Source organism: Protopterus annectens, chromosome 17.part0 (genome assembly GCF_019279795.1).
Source record: "Protopterus annectens isolate FY-2018-M chromosome 17.part0, PAN1.0, whole genome shotgun sequence".
NCBI lineage: Eukaryota > Metazoa > Chordata > Ceratodontiformes > Protopteridae > Protopterus > Protopterus annectens.
The window spans coordinates 528,480,218-528,494,787 of NC_056751.1; the positions used below are offsets into that span (position 1 = coordinate 528,480,218).

General features: G+C 37.1%; 1 protein-coding gene across 3 annotated transcripts in view; it reads left to right on the forward strand.

The window, feature by feature from the left end:
* Positions 1-14,570, forward strand: part of LOC122791719 (ATP-sensitive inward rectifier potassium channel 11-like) — a 90,846-nt gene that overhangs the window by 15,064 nt on the left and 61,212 nt on the right. Inside the window, exon 1 of one of the 3 annotated variants that reach the window (XM_044059618.1) lies at positions 7,792-7,951. The exons of the other annotated variants lie outside the window; for them this stretch is intronic. The gene's annotated coding sequence lies outside the window, so the exon portion shown is untranslated. Of the gene's footprint in view, positions 1-7,791; positions 7,952-14,570 lie in introns of those variants that run through there. 3 annotated transcript variants of the gene reach the window in all.

The window sequence follows — 14,570 nt, forward strand, 5'->3', positions numbered from 1 at the left end:
TCTTAGCTACATGGTTTCCCTGGTGAGCCAGCAGGAGGTGATTGCCATGTGCTTAGGCCTTCTTCTGTTTGCCACTTGTTGCAGGCTATCCACATTTGCTCTGCAGCCTGCTGAAACCATGCTCTTATCACTTGCAAGCACACTTGTGTGTTTCTCTGTCAGTTCACGGATCTGACGAATCTTTATGGTTTTACTCAATGTTAAATCACTGTCATAAAGCAAAATCTTTCTCACAGCAGCATTATTAATACCACATACAAGCTTGTCCTTTATTAACTCATCTTTTATGTCACCAAACCGACAATTTAGCTTTGTTTCTCAGGTCAGTTATATAAGCTGCAAAAGTTTCCCTTGGTTTCTGATCTCTCGTGTAAAACAAATGCCTCTCTAATGTAATATTTGTCTGGGGGTTACACATTTTTCTAAACTTGCGCTTCAAACACTCGGGGGTTTTTCCTTGATTCAGCCTCTACAACAATATGACGTTTTTCACCTTCTCCTTCATATAGTGCTGGTGCATACACAAATGAGCGCTGTCTTTCTATGGCCTCTGAACCAGCTAAGTTTAGCAAAATGAATGCCCTGGTATGTGCATCTTTATCTGAATAAACTGCTTGTATAAAATATTGTATTCTTGCTCAAATATTCTACAATTCTCTGCAATATTCTGTTCAAATACAAGAGGTAAGGGCTTTCAAAATCCATCTGCCATATTAACACGTACCAGTGAAGGGTTTTGCAAATTAAGGAAGAACACATACACATATGCCAGAAATGTATGCCAGTATTTGTAACTTTGCCCAATAGCACAACAAGACTGTATAACTGAACTTTGTGAAGTAAGTCTCTCAGGCACTGTAATACTCTTGAAATTACTGTATTGCAAAAGTAATTTACCATAATTTTAAGAAACATTTCAAATAACTGCACGATGTGAATGAACTGAGCAAGAGAAGCTCAGAGTCAATAACATTTTGAAATAATTGCACTTGGCAGATAAACTGTACACAGCACACTGAAATTTCTCCAAAATGGTGGTACCTTGCCAGGCAATTCTTTACAGTGCAAGAAACACTCAGTAATGGTGACACTCTGCGAATAGACACACCCAGCACAATGAACTTTTCAAAATGGCTATACTTTGACTGTCCTTTACAAAATAGTTGCACTTTGCACACACACAAACTCTTTAGAATACATACACAGTAATAAGCACACACAGTAAGCACTTTTACACACTTTGAGATACTTCGAATAATTTTAGTTATGCCCTTGATGCAATACAAAGCTGTAGTTATGCCAAAACACAGCACTTTGCTAAAAACATGCAGTTGCCTTGCTTTATTTTTGCTTAATGTGCCCTTTTTTGCCCTTATTATATTCATTTTGCTTGTTTAACCTCTCTTCATGCCTGTTGTACTCTTCTTGTGCTTGTTTTACTCTAAACATGCCCATTTTGCCTCAAACACACCCGTTTTGCCTTAAACATACTAATTTTGCTTTAAACGTGTGTTTTCTTTCTCTGTTAATCATTTTGTCAAATATCTTTAACATTTCCCTTAGTTAATTAACCTTTTGTGCCTCCCACTTGTTTAATAATGCAGTTTGTGCCCTTGTAATGCCCCATTTTCTCTCTTTTTTTTATAAAATAAGCAGGTTGTGTGAATTCTCATTACCTCGGATTCTTCTGTGGCTACCTTTTGTGCTCATTTCTTAGTTTACCTTCACTTTCATCTCTGTACCTCATGGCTCCAAATATTCTCTGCGATCCTGGTTCTGACACCATGATGCTCTCCTACTTTGGACACAATAGAAGAGTCTTCGTTTTGTTCTAGCAGCTTTATGTTATACAAACACAGCACAATAGAAGTTTACCGACTTTAACTTCAGTAATTTATATACAAACTACTGCAATCACACATGCTCACTATCTCGCTGCACTCTCAAAATGGCGCTAGGGATAGCATGTGCCTGGTATTTATATGCACACTAAGTCCGTGATATGCTTCTTAAAGACACAGCACATACACTCTGATCTCCACTTTTGGACATATGTGAATAATTCAGCTCTTAAGCTGTGCTAATTATAACTGCATGCAGGATATACTGAAAGTTTTCTTCTGTATTAATAGTGTTACTTACTGTATTGTTTCTGTACACCTAGTCCTGGGTTGTGGCAGAAAGTATCTGTGCACTAGCACACCTACCTGGTCATGATATTATAAAATAAAATTATCAGATTACTTGAATATGTAAATATTCAAAGTAGTAATTGTAGTCAAAAAGTAATGATATAAATTATATACGTTTTGGAAAAAATGTATGCACAATTTTATAGTGACCATATATACAAATACGTGGGTTGACAATGAATGGGGGGGGGGGGTTGCCCCTCTTCAAAAAAACCTTGCTTTGTGTGTAGTTCCAAGTTTTGGGTTGCTGTTTTTTTCCCTTATCATTGGTGGGCAAGCACTTACCCAACTGTATATTTGGAAGAATCAGTTAGTCAAGAGAGTAAATTTACTCACACACATTTGTATGCACGCATGCACATACACACACACACACACATATATATATATATATATATACACCTCAATTTTAAGTTCCCCCTACCAAGGTGGTAAAAAACAGAGTTATGAGCTAGTTGGGGTAGCAATGGTTTTGCATCAGTTAGTGTTGTCACTCACAGCAAGAGGTTCTCTGATTCAGTTCTCTGCTGAGGTACCTTATTTGTGGAGTCTGCATGTCCTCCCTGCAATTGCGTGAGTTTCCTCTGGGTCCTCTGGTTTCCTCCCACATTCCAAAGACATTTAGTAGGTGGATTGGACACTCTAAATTGGTCTTAGGTGTGAGTGTGTGTGTGTGTGTGTGTGTGAGTGGTATGGATGAAATACTGCTGCAGGGCTTGCCACCCTGTGGTGTAAACCTTGGCTCAAGGTTGTCACTGTTGAAGTGACACCCCAACCCTATGTGCAAGATGGGAAAAGTGGTTGTGGATGAATGATTTCCAACTATTTAATCAACACTTTATCTGTGTCGTTCGATTACCACTCCACCAATATCAAGACCTATACCTAGTTTACTCTAATTAGGCAACCCTTAGCTTCCATATCTAACAAACATTGTACATGTAACTATTTACATAACTTACTCTGAACATAAATCCAAAAAAAATTTCAGTAAGTACTGTACATTTAAACTGAATTGTAAATAACATTAATGCAACTACAGCATCAAAGTAGTAATTGTTTCAATAGCTTTCAAACAATGGAAGTGAATGAAAGACAGTGAAATCACTTTCCATAAAAGGCAGATTTGCATAAGCATTCACATTTAAAAAATAAATTTTAAAGTACTCGCCCATTTCCCTTAAAAAGTGATGCAATTCATGCATATTATACCTCAAACCTGGAATAAATTCCATCCCTTAAAGAAAATAGCAGACCTTCCTAAATAAGAAAGTTCTTAAAATAATAAGTAGGGAAAAAAATAAAGATGATCTTGGTCCCAAAATGAAAAGAACAGCCCATGCATGTACTGCAAAGTGGAACTGAAATCCTAAAAGAAAAGTTAGAAACCAAAAATGCATCAACATTTGTAGTCATACAATAAAATATAAGTAAAAAAAAGATTTTTTTTAATAAAGCGTACTTTTCATTCAGTCGCTCTAAAAAGTACAAAATAAGGAAAAAGAGTTAAAACTTTGCAAAAGGAATATAGAGAAGCTGATTTCAGAAAAGCATTCAAGGTTGATTTTGCTTATTCTAGCTGTTTCTTCTGGTACCTCATTACCAGAATCAGGAAAATCAACGTTGAATGCTTTTCTGAAATCAGGTTGTCTATGTTTCTTTTGCAAAGTTTTCACTCTTCTTCCTTATTTTTTATTTTTTTAGAGCAACTGAATAAAAAGCATACTTTATTAAATCTATTTTTACTTATATTTTTACATAAAAACTAAAAAAGGTGGGAAGTCAGCAATGCAACATCCAATGGGAAGCAATCCTTATGCAATAGACTGTACTTCAGCACCCTGGATAGCTCACTGCATTGAGGAGTGTGACAGAACCACAGAGAGAGAGAGAGTGTCACAAAGCCAATGTCAATAAAAAACATTCTGATGATAATACATAATAAATAAAAAGCATTCTAAAAATATGGTTAAATCAACTACTCATACCCATCCTGTCCCAGCAAGTGCAATAAATGCTAAACCAAGTCTTTCGGCTTTTCCCGGTTAGGGGTCGCCACAGCGGAACTCCGGTCCACTAATGATTGGCAGTAGATTTTTACATGCTGGCTTGCCGGGCATAACGCACAACCTTCAACGAAGGAACACCCATTCACGCATGTCAACACACAGAAGACGCTCTAACTGAGAATCGAATGTGCAACGTCTAACTGTAAGGCGACAACGCTACCGCAGCACCACCACCGCTAAACTAAGTATAATGAATTTAAATACTTCCTACATGATCATGTTGCTTTTGCCTCATAAATGTAGCTTTCATGTTTAAACCATATCTCACAATGTGGTATCAACAGCTATCTTGAAGAATGAAACCATTAAATTATCTGACCAGAAAATAGCAGAACCATCTGCTGCCTCCCCCACCTCTAGGGATGTTACCACTCAAAATAGTCCCTAAACTCACGAGATACCAGTCCAAACACTACATGAAAACAAACAAAATAATAAAATCCCACTCCCACCAAAAAAAAAATGCTCAGAACTACATCCCATCTGTTTAGAAATGCAGTAAAAAGGAAACAGTCATTTAAGGTAAGGTCATATCATTAAACACCATGGTCCTTTCTTGTGCAAATCCACAAGAAATAAAAATAACCCATGGGAAAAAAATGAAAGCAATCATCTAACGGTACTAAAAAAAAAAAAAGAAAAAGAAATCTAATGTATTTGGCATGGTGCATACCCTGTATAAGTTCAGTTAACTTACATATTTTGAAATATTATATTAGGCTGTACTTATATATGCATATGTATGTATATGATCCCCACTTTTGTGTGATCCTGGGCTTACTTCCCTGCATTAAATGTGTTTCAGCATTTTGTGTTTTAGACATTTTGAATTTTAACATTTTGGCTTTTCAAACAAACAAAATCACAGAACTCTCTCTCTCTATATATATATATATATATATATATATATATATATATATATGTAGAATCCACAAAGTGACGAGCCGTGGTAGTGCGCGTTCCAAGAATAAATGTGTGTACCAATCCAGGCAAAGATGAAGTGCTTACAAAGTCCTGCCAATGCACTTTCGTACATCAAAGGCTACAAGCTCATTACCAACCACTTGTCGGAATAAAGATAGATTGTCTATTTCTTTCTCCCCTCCCCCCCCCCCTCCATAATGGTTTTATATCAGCATTTTGAACATGCAGTTGGTTCTGCCGCTAATATGGACGTTGCTTTTTTGCATGTGTCTTGTACATTATTCAATTTTGACCTTTTGGATTTGTATATGAGAAGAGCTATTTCGATGTGCTTATCTCGATGTAGACATTATGTTAGCTTGAGTATGTTATTCGTAAGAAGTTTTAATCTAAGTGTGATCTGTACAACACGTTGGCTTCGTAACAATGGTGTTATGTGTTGTTAAAATGAAGTTTCTTTGAGTCCTATTTGTATTTATAACATTGCTATTATGAATTATTTGATTTTATATTATCATTTGATTTTATTATTGCACTGTCACTTTAAATGCTTTTACCAGGAAGTTAGTAGGAGTGACTTCCTCCAATGTACAGAGCATTGTTGTTTGTCTGATGAAGCGGCTCTGTATTGCCGTGGAAAGCCACACATGAATAAAGAAGGTTGAACCGAATGGTTTTCTTTTACTGATGCTGGATTTGTACAAGGAAGCAGTCTGCTAACAGTTTATATGGTATAACAGAGTTTAAGGAACCGAATGGTGTTTGTCTCTTATGGAGATTGGATGTGTATAAGGAAACAGCTAAGCCTAGAAGTATTCATGGTTTGATAGTGGACTACAGCCTAAACACAAGGTACACTGAGGTTGGTCTAAACAGACTGTTGCAGCTACTATATCTATCTTTATTCACAAGTGGTTGGTAATGAGCTTGTAGCCTTTGATGAGTGCATTGGCAGGACTTTGTAAGCACTTCATCTTTGCCTGGATTGGTACACACATTTATTCTTGGAACGCACTACCCTACGGCGGCTCACTTTGTGGATTCTACATAATTTGGGGCTTGGTGGTTTCTACTATATATATATATATATATATATATATATATATATACATATACATATAAATAGGCATAAATACTCTCTCTCTCTCTATATATATATATATATATATATATATATATATATATATATATCAATAGGCATAAATACTCTCTCTCTCTCTCTCCTATATATATATATATATATAGAAATAGGCATAAATATATATGATTCTATGACAGTGTACAATCACTGAAACCCAGTACATCAATACTGGCACTTTGAAAACACATTTACCAAAGTGAGAAAAGCATCAAGCTTACAAAGAAAAAAGGAAAACAAATAGCTTGCTTTGCAATTACTTAACCAAAATCGTAACTTAAAATCAGACCAAATTTGTCTAACCAGTGATAGTGATGCAGAAAGCATTTTTTATAAGGTAAAGTGTAGGGTTGGGGTTAAGAACAAGGGAAGGAATAGGGTTAGTATACATCAGTAAGGTTGGGCTGGGGATCACCTCCCCCTCCCGCCAATTCTTAGAAATGTGTACCCACCCTAATCCTAACCTTAACCCTGCCCCCTCTCTAATCTGTGAAAAACACTTCCCTTAACATCGCCACTAGACAAGACACTCAGACACAAACTAGACATTTCATATAATCATATATAAGCGTATAGGAATTGGTAGTTTGAAATCTTTAGATTTTATTACAACAATAATTATTTTTGACTCGTTTTTGACCTGGTTTTTAAATTAACTACGATTATTTAAGTGATTTATTACAAATACTAATATTTTTATATAAATTGTTTAGTTTAGGTTAAACTAAGGACTGCTTTCGCTATATATATATATTTTTTATAAGATTCTTCTTGATAGATTATAAGTCCTCTGATAAATTCATGAACTTTATTATATATGATTATATGAAATGTATTTAATTCTATAGTAGAAATTTATTTATACTACAATAGGATTTGGGGGTTCTTTAATGTACATGCACTTACTTACTTTATATTTACTAGGTTTTAACAATAGAGATATACATTTTTTGTATATTTTTTTTATAAGACGATACATTTATTAATAAGTTAATTATTGGTATTTATTTTATTTTGTTTTTAAAAATGTATTTATACATGTTTTTAAAAAATGTGTTTATACATGTTTAAAACTTTTAAGAAACACATTTTATTAATCTGTATCTACAGATCAATTAAGGAAGTGATGCCATGTTTTTAATTAAGCATCTGGTATTTAAATGTCTATTTGGATGAAGTTTGTAAGATTGATGAAGCCCTTGTGGTTAAAGCGCTTACTTTTGTTAATAAAATTGTACGTTTTGTCAGCTGGACGTTTCAAGCTCCTTTTTTACACGCTTTTTAGTATTTTACACGGACAGCTATATACTTTTTACTGTTCATGATACTATTTTACTGCCGTGATTGTCCTGTCGATGCTACAGACTGTTTTGTATCTTATTCTTTTATTATTTACTACAGCATCCATGGGACGTTTACTCCTTTGGGGTTAACTGTGTTTTTGTATTTATTTTATCCCAATAGATTAGCTCAGCTCTCCTTAAACTCAAGAGCATACTGGCTGCTCTGAGGTGACCTGTCTCATTTTTCGAGCTATGAGTAACCCGATCCTATTTAATCTCCTGTTTCATCACAAAACTGGTAGCTCTTCCAGCACCCACACTATGGACCTGAATCTACACCAGCAGGTAAACAAGGCTCATTGGGGGAAGATTCTGACCTGTGTTCCCAGCCTATCAGTATGTTACCACTACAGGTCAAACAAAGTACTGCTTTTGCTACCTTTTAAGCTAGTCTTGATAATTGAATGGGTGGACAAAAATTTGCACCAGGGTTATCACGTACAGCCCTGCTTGTTTTAAAGGGTGACAAAAACTTTTCAGCAGGGCTGCTTAAATGTGTGTATGGCTTAGCTAGAATTGTTGTTTTATACATATATGCAAAAGCTGTAGCTTGCATAAGAACTGTGTGAGGGACATTGACTTTATTAGATTAATCTGCATTTGTTGTCTTTCCTCTTCTTTTACAGTAGAGATTTATTATAGTTTTGATATAGACAAATGATTGTTTCTCTTGTGGGAATTGCAGCAGCTCTGTCTGTGCCAGCTTGTTTTCAGAAGTTGACAAATGAAGTGATCTAAAAGCTGTTAATTTATGCATTACAGGAAGATGAGTCGTACATATTCCAAGAAGCAGTCATGGAGTGGTTTTGTATTCAGAAGTGACATGTATCAGTCTTTCTTTTCTGAATATTCACTCTTCTTTACTGTGTTGACAATCATTTCAACCTGCTTATTTAAATGTTGATGCCTTTTAACTTGAAGTGATAGGGATCATTTTCCTTTGCTTTGCAAAATCCTGAACATTTTGACTAAAAATCTTCAGGGCATTGATGGCTGTGGCTTGTTCTATACTTAAATGCCAGAAAAATGCAGAATTTAGGACAGTAATTGATTGCATGGTAGTATCTTCTATCTGCTCTACTTCTGGAAACTTTGAGTAATATTCAAAACATAATTGAGTAACCTAGACAATTGGATGGGATACCATAAATTTACCCCAGGGGTGTCCCCTATCTCCTTCTTGGATAAGGGCAGTCGGTGCTGATCACAGACTCATGCTGCTATATAGACCATACAACATGGTCAGTAAGGGAACAAGGGTATAACATGGCTAGGCTTATAAAGGTAAATAGTAGAAAGCAAAATTCCACCAATGCAGACAAAGCCAGTATCACAAACAAAACCGAATAACAATAAATAAAATAAAAAAAAAAACAAAAAAACAATACCTGCACTACAAGTCTCACTAACGGACTTTACTAAACATTGCTAGTAAAACAAAAACTTTCATTTTCAAAGGCTTCTTCAGGAAAAAAGGCCCTAAAGAAGCCTTTGAAGGTGAAAGTTTTTGTTTTACTAGCAACATTAAATAAAATCCGTTAGTGAGAGTTGTGGTGCCAGTTTTGGGTTTTTATTTATTTATTTATTTATTTATTTATTGTTATTAGGCTTATAAAGGCCCTAGTGCCAATAGCCTCATAGCCTCCTATGAACCTAGAAAATATATATTTCTGTACTGAAATACAAGGAATATCATGTAGTATGAATTTATCTTTCTGCTTCTGGGTTTTGTGCAAGCAACATATCCCACACTGAGTATTAGCTGCTCTATCTGCATAAACATATTTGGCCAGTACATGACATCACATGTTCAATCCTTGCATTTTGTTATGCCAAGTTATAATACATGCATTTTTTTTTAATATGTTGTCATGCAACTGTGTACCACTGACGTTATTGTTGCATTTGAGTATCAGCTGCTAAGCATGCAATAGTTTATTTAAGAATGGAAATTATGGTGTAATGAAAGAATGTAGTGACTTCATCACATTAGGCTGTCCTGTCACAATGACATCTCTAAAGTTTTAGCTCTTGTAAATTTTCTGCTATAACTAGTAACTAACACACAGCACATATCACTACAAAACATATTGCTCTTACCAAGATTTCAACCTTGGAACGTCTGGCAGCCAATGACTGTAGCTTTTATTTCCTTCTTTTTTTTGCATAACGTGTGAGCATTCATGGGTATCCTAAATGTATACAATACAGATGTACTACCATTTAGCAGAACTGCATCTAATTGTTGTTGATTAGCATTAACTTGATCAGCTTGCAATGTAGTAATTAGTATCAATACTTGCTACTTAGTAGTTGGTACAGTAGTTACTAAACACTTCCGCAGCTCAAAACTTTTTATCTTAGCTGCTGACAGACACCATACTGCATCATATTATAACAGTATTTTATAGGTACTATCATTTCTGTAAGAGTGGTATCAACATGGGCATATACTTTGGCATGCCTGATAGTCACGTAAGAGATTTGTCAGTACATTTATGCATACTCACAATTGATCTATCTTTAGTAAACTTCTGCATATTCACATCTGCACTGAATTTGTCCAGGTCAGCTTGAAGAATGTGCTGATTATATGCATGCTACTGTGCGTCAGCAAAGCACCACATATCTGGGATATGGCTTTACTGATTTTCAGACCTTGAGTCATTGAGTCTGCAATCTGTCCAACAACTTTATTTATTGCCTGTCTTTCTCCTGCTTTGTAGCACTACAGACTATGATGTTGTGGATTATGTTGACCACTCCAGCTAATCCTTCAAATGTAGTTGCTGCTGCTACTCTTTGGGAAATTTCAGGAGCTGAAGAGATCCAAAATGTAGCCTCAAGATTCTATAATAACCTGCCTAAAAGTGTATTGAAATTACACATCTTGGAAATAGGTCCATTCAGCTTCATCTGCTAAAAGCTCATTTTTGTCAAACACTGGGATAATCTGGCATTAAATATAGATGTCTGTTTCTTCAGTAGCTTGACTGGCTGCCTCCAGCTGTGCTGATAAAATGACAGTAACATGCATGTAGGCTTGTACAACTTAGTGTTTAAGCTCAGCATTTTAAACACAGATGCCACCATTTTTGTATTTGTCAAAGGTGTTGATTTTAAAGGCAAATATGTTACATTTACACCACAGCTTTTAAGAATAAAAATCAGTTTTGTCCTCATGCACTGGATGAAGGGAATACACACACACTCTTTCTGGTAACATGCGAATGTACACAGACATGAGTGTGTGTGTGTGTGTGTGTGTGTGTGTGTGTGTGTGTGTGTGTGTGTGTGTGTGTATATCAGATTGTGCACACGAGTATGCAGGCCTGCATGTGTATGTACATGTGTGTATGCCTCAGTGGGTATGTGTTTGTGTGTATGTGTGTGTGTGTATTTATTTGTATGGGAATATTTTTCACCACTTTTTAATTTTCTTTGCTCTAATGGCCCTACATTACTTAGAGCGGTAAATCTTATTATCTATTTTTTTCCTATTCCTAAAATGACTTGATGGGACCTGTGTTACAATCATTTTGCTTTTCACCCTAGCTGTCATAATATAATGGTCTTTGCATCCTCCAAACATGTGTCTAGTAGTTGGCACAAAGAATGAAGGCTGTGAACTGTGGTACATGGTTTGATTCCCTAAGTCCCCACTTGTCTACTGTGTGACCTTGCGCAAGTCATTAAACTGGACATTGCTCCTGGATCATCACTGAAAAGGGACTATAGGACCAGTGGGCCTACCTAATTACCAACTGGATATTATTATTATTATTGTTATTGTTATTATTGTTATTATTATTGTTATTATTTTATTTATTATTATTTTTATTATGTCTCACTGTTCCTTTCCCTTCAGTGTCCTATCTCCACTGATTTTGAGTTGCTGTGTTTTGCATCAAATATTCTTTGGAATAGCTGTTGAAATCATTATAAGCATATCTTAATGTCATTTTCATGTTGCTATACATAGTTTTATGATGTTCTGGTTTTAACATTTATCCACATATTTCATCTCTCTTTTTTTGGTAATTTTGACATAGTAACCTGTTTTGATGAGTTGTTAGCTAAGCACATCCTGCCATCATCCATTAATCCATTGATCCATTCATCTATTTTCTAAATTATTTACCCTGATAAATGTCAAAGTGGTAGTAAACTAAGTAATGCATGTCATTATTCCCTAGTCATACCAACGGTGTCCAGTTTATCCTAAGGACTTCGCAGGTATATCTAGACAAGTTAAGAGATGTAGTATCTCCTGAGTGTCCTGTTCTGAATAAGTTACAAGGCATCATCCCAATGTGCCACACCTGGTATACATTCTGTATGACATGCATTGAGAGCAAACTGAGCTGGAGCCCTAACAACCTGATCTGATTTCTCTCAACCTAGAGGAGCAGTGATTCTACTCTGTGGATTATTAAATATCCCCCTTTGTAATGTAGACTGGAACCAGCAACCTTTTGAAGAAAATTAATTTCTTCTACTTCTTTTAGTGGTTTCTTCCTTTCTGTCACTACCCAAAGCTTGTGACCCTAGTTAAGAATGAGAGCATAAATTATCTGTTAAACTGATATCTTTCTCTGACTCCTATTTCACTTCATCGTCACAGTCTGATGTAAGCCTGTAGTGCTGCTGCACTCTGTTGTGGTCACTCACCTCATCCTCTCTTCTGTCATTTTTGAAGAAGACCTCAAGATAATTAAAGTCCTCCATTTGAGGTTACTGCTGTCCTTCACCTGCAGTGATCACTCCACCCTTTCCCATCAAAAAACTAAGGCAACTGGTCTGAAGGTGTTGACTTTTATCCCAGTCACTTTACAATCTGCAATAAACTACTCCACTTTCAAGTAAGAGATCATGTTCATTTGAGGCTAAGAAGATAACATCATCTGCAAGTATTAGTGATGCAACCCTTACTTGTGCTAGGTGGATACTTTCCAAATCTCCTTTATAACTTGGTATTCATCTTTAAAAGACAATATAGACAAGATATAACTTTGGCATATTCCTCTACCCACCTTAAATGCATTCAGTGTAAAAAATGTGGTCTTGCCACTTGAATCCCTACCCCACCCCCTGCTCAGAAAACCACAGTGAAAACCTTCTCTAAAGCAAATTTCACACTCCTCAAAACCGAGGTGGAATCCTTCAAAGCCCCAGGGCCTGTGGAAAATTTGGCCCAGACTGCAGAATCCTTTATAAATGCATTCTATGAACACCTTCAGGAATGCATGGATCATGCAATCCCAAATAAAACCAAGACCCAATCCTCCAAAGGCAGACGTCCTGTCTGGTGGACCGCAGCCATAAACAAACTATACAATAGAAGGAGGAAGCTACTACATGATAGAGCAAAATCCGAAAAAGAGAAGGCATCTCTGATCAGTATTAGCAAAAAACTACGGGCACTCATAAAATCGTCTAAGGCCAGCTTCGAGAGAAAAATTGCACAGGACACTAAGGATAATCACAAGGCTTTCTTTAGTTATGTTAGGAACCTGGGTGGGAATTCCCAGATATGCTCAGAATTAGTCCAAAATGACAAAAAATACACCAAACCCACAGACATTGCCAACATCCTAGCTGACAGGTTCAGCACAAATGTCCCCCCCCCACCAAAAGGGCAAATATCTATCCCACCAGAGTGCTGCCCCCCTGACATCTCAGATGCTCAGGTAAGAGCCGCCCTCTCCAAAGCAAAAAACACAGCATCAGTGGGACCAGACAGTGTCCCGGGCTGCGCCCTACATGAATCCAAGAAGAGCTAAACACAAACATAAAACTACTGTTCAATCTCAGCCTTACTACAGGATATGTACCCAAAGAGTGGCGTACACCAACAGTGGTCCCTCTCCACAAAGGTGGTGCCTCAACGGATCCTGGAAACTATTGCCCCATAAGCCTGACTAGCTTGGTCTGCAAAGCAATGGAAAGGATCATCATGGACCTCATAAATAAAGATATTGGGGACCTACAGACACTGGATCCTACCCAGTTCGGCTTTGTTAAGGGCAGATCCTGCCTCTTAAACCTGGTCGATTTCTTTGAAACAGTCACCAAGGCCATTGACAAGGGGAAGGTGGTCCACACAGCCTACCTGGACTTCGCAAAAGCCTTCGATACAATGCCCCACTTGGGCATTATAGATAAGCTCACCAGTTTAAATATAAACCCCTATGTCACTAGATGGGTTGCAAACTGGTTCAAGGACAGAGCCCACATGGTTAGAATTGCTGGAGCCATGTCAGACTCCAAACCAGTTACAAGTGGCATCCCACAAGGTTCAGTCCTGGGACCTCTCTTGTTCGGTATATATTTCTCGGAGGTACAGGCCAACACGGAAGGACTGTGGCTGACCAAGTTCGGAGATGACTGCAAACTGGGCACCATAATCAACTCTCCAGCCGACACAAGCATCCTCCAAAAGGGCCTCATAGAAACAGACAACTGGTGCCAGAGCCATGGCCTCAAGCTAAACGCCATAAAGTGTATAGTTATCCCTTTGGCAAAAACAAAGTGCCCACAAATTACCACATAGGTGGTAATCCATTAAGTACAGAAGAAGTAATTAGGGACCTGGGGACCCAAGTTGATAGCAATCTCTCATTTGACAACCACGTGGCCAAAGTGGTTAGAAAAACATTTTATATAGCCCACCTAATCATGAAGGGATTCACATCTAGATCAGGGGAGGTCATCGTGCCTCTTTACTCATCCCTCATCAGGCCCATAATTGAGTACAATGCCCCTTTTGGGATGTACCTTACCAGACACCTGCAGCAACTGGAAAGACCCCAAAAGTACCTCACCAAGAGGATGAAAGGGCTCAAACAAATGCCATATGCTGCCCGGTTAAAGAAACTCCAGATCTACTCAGTGGCATACCGCC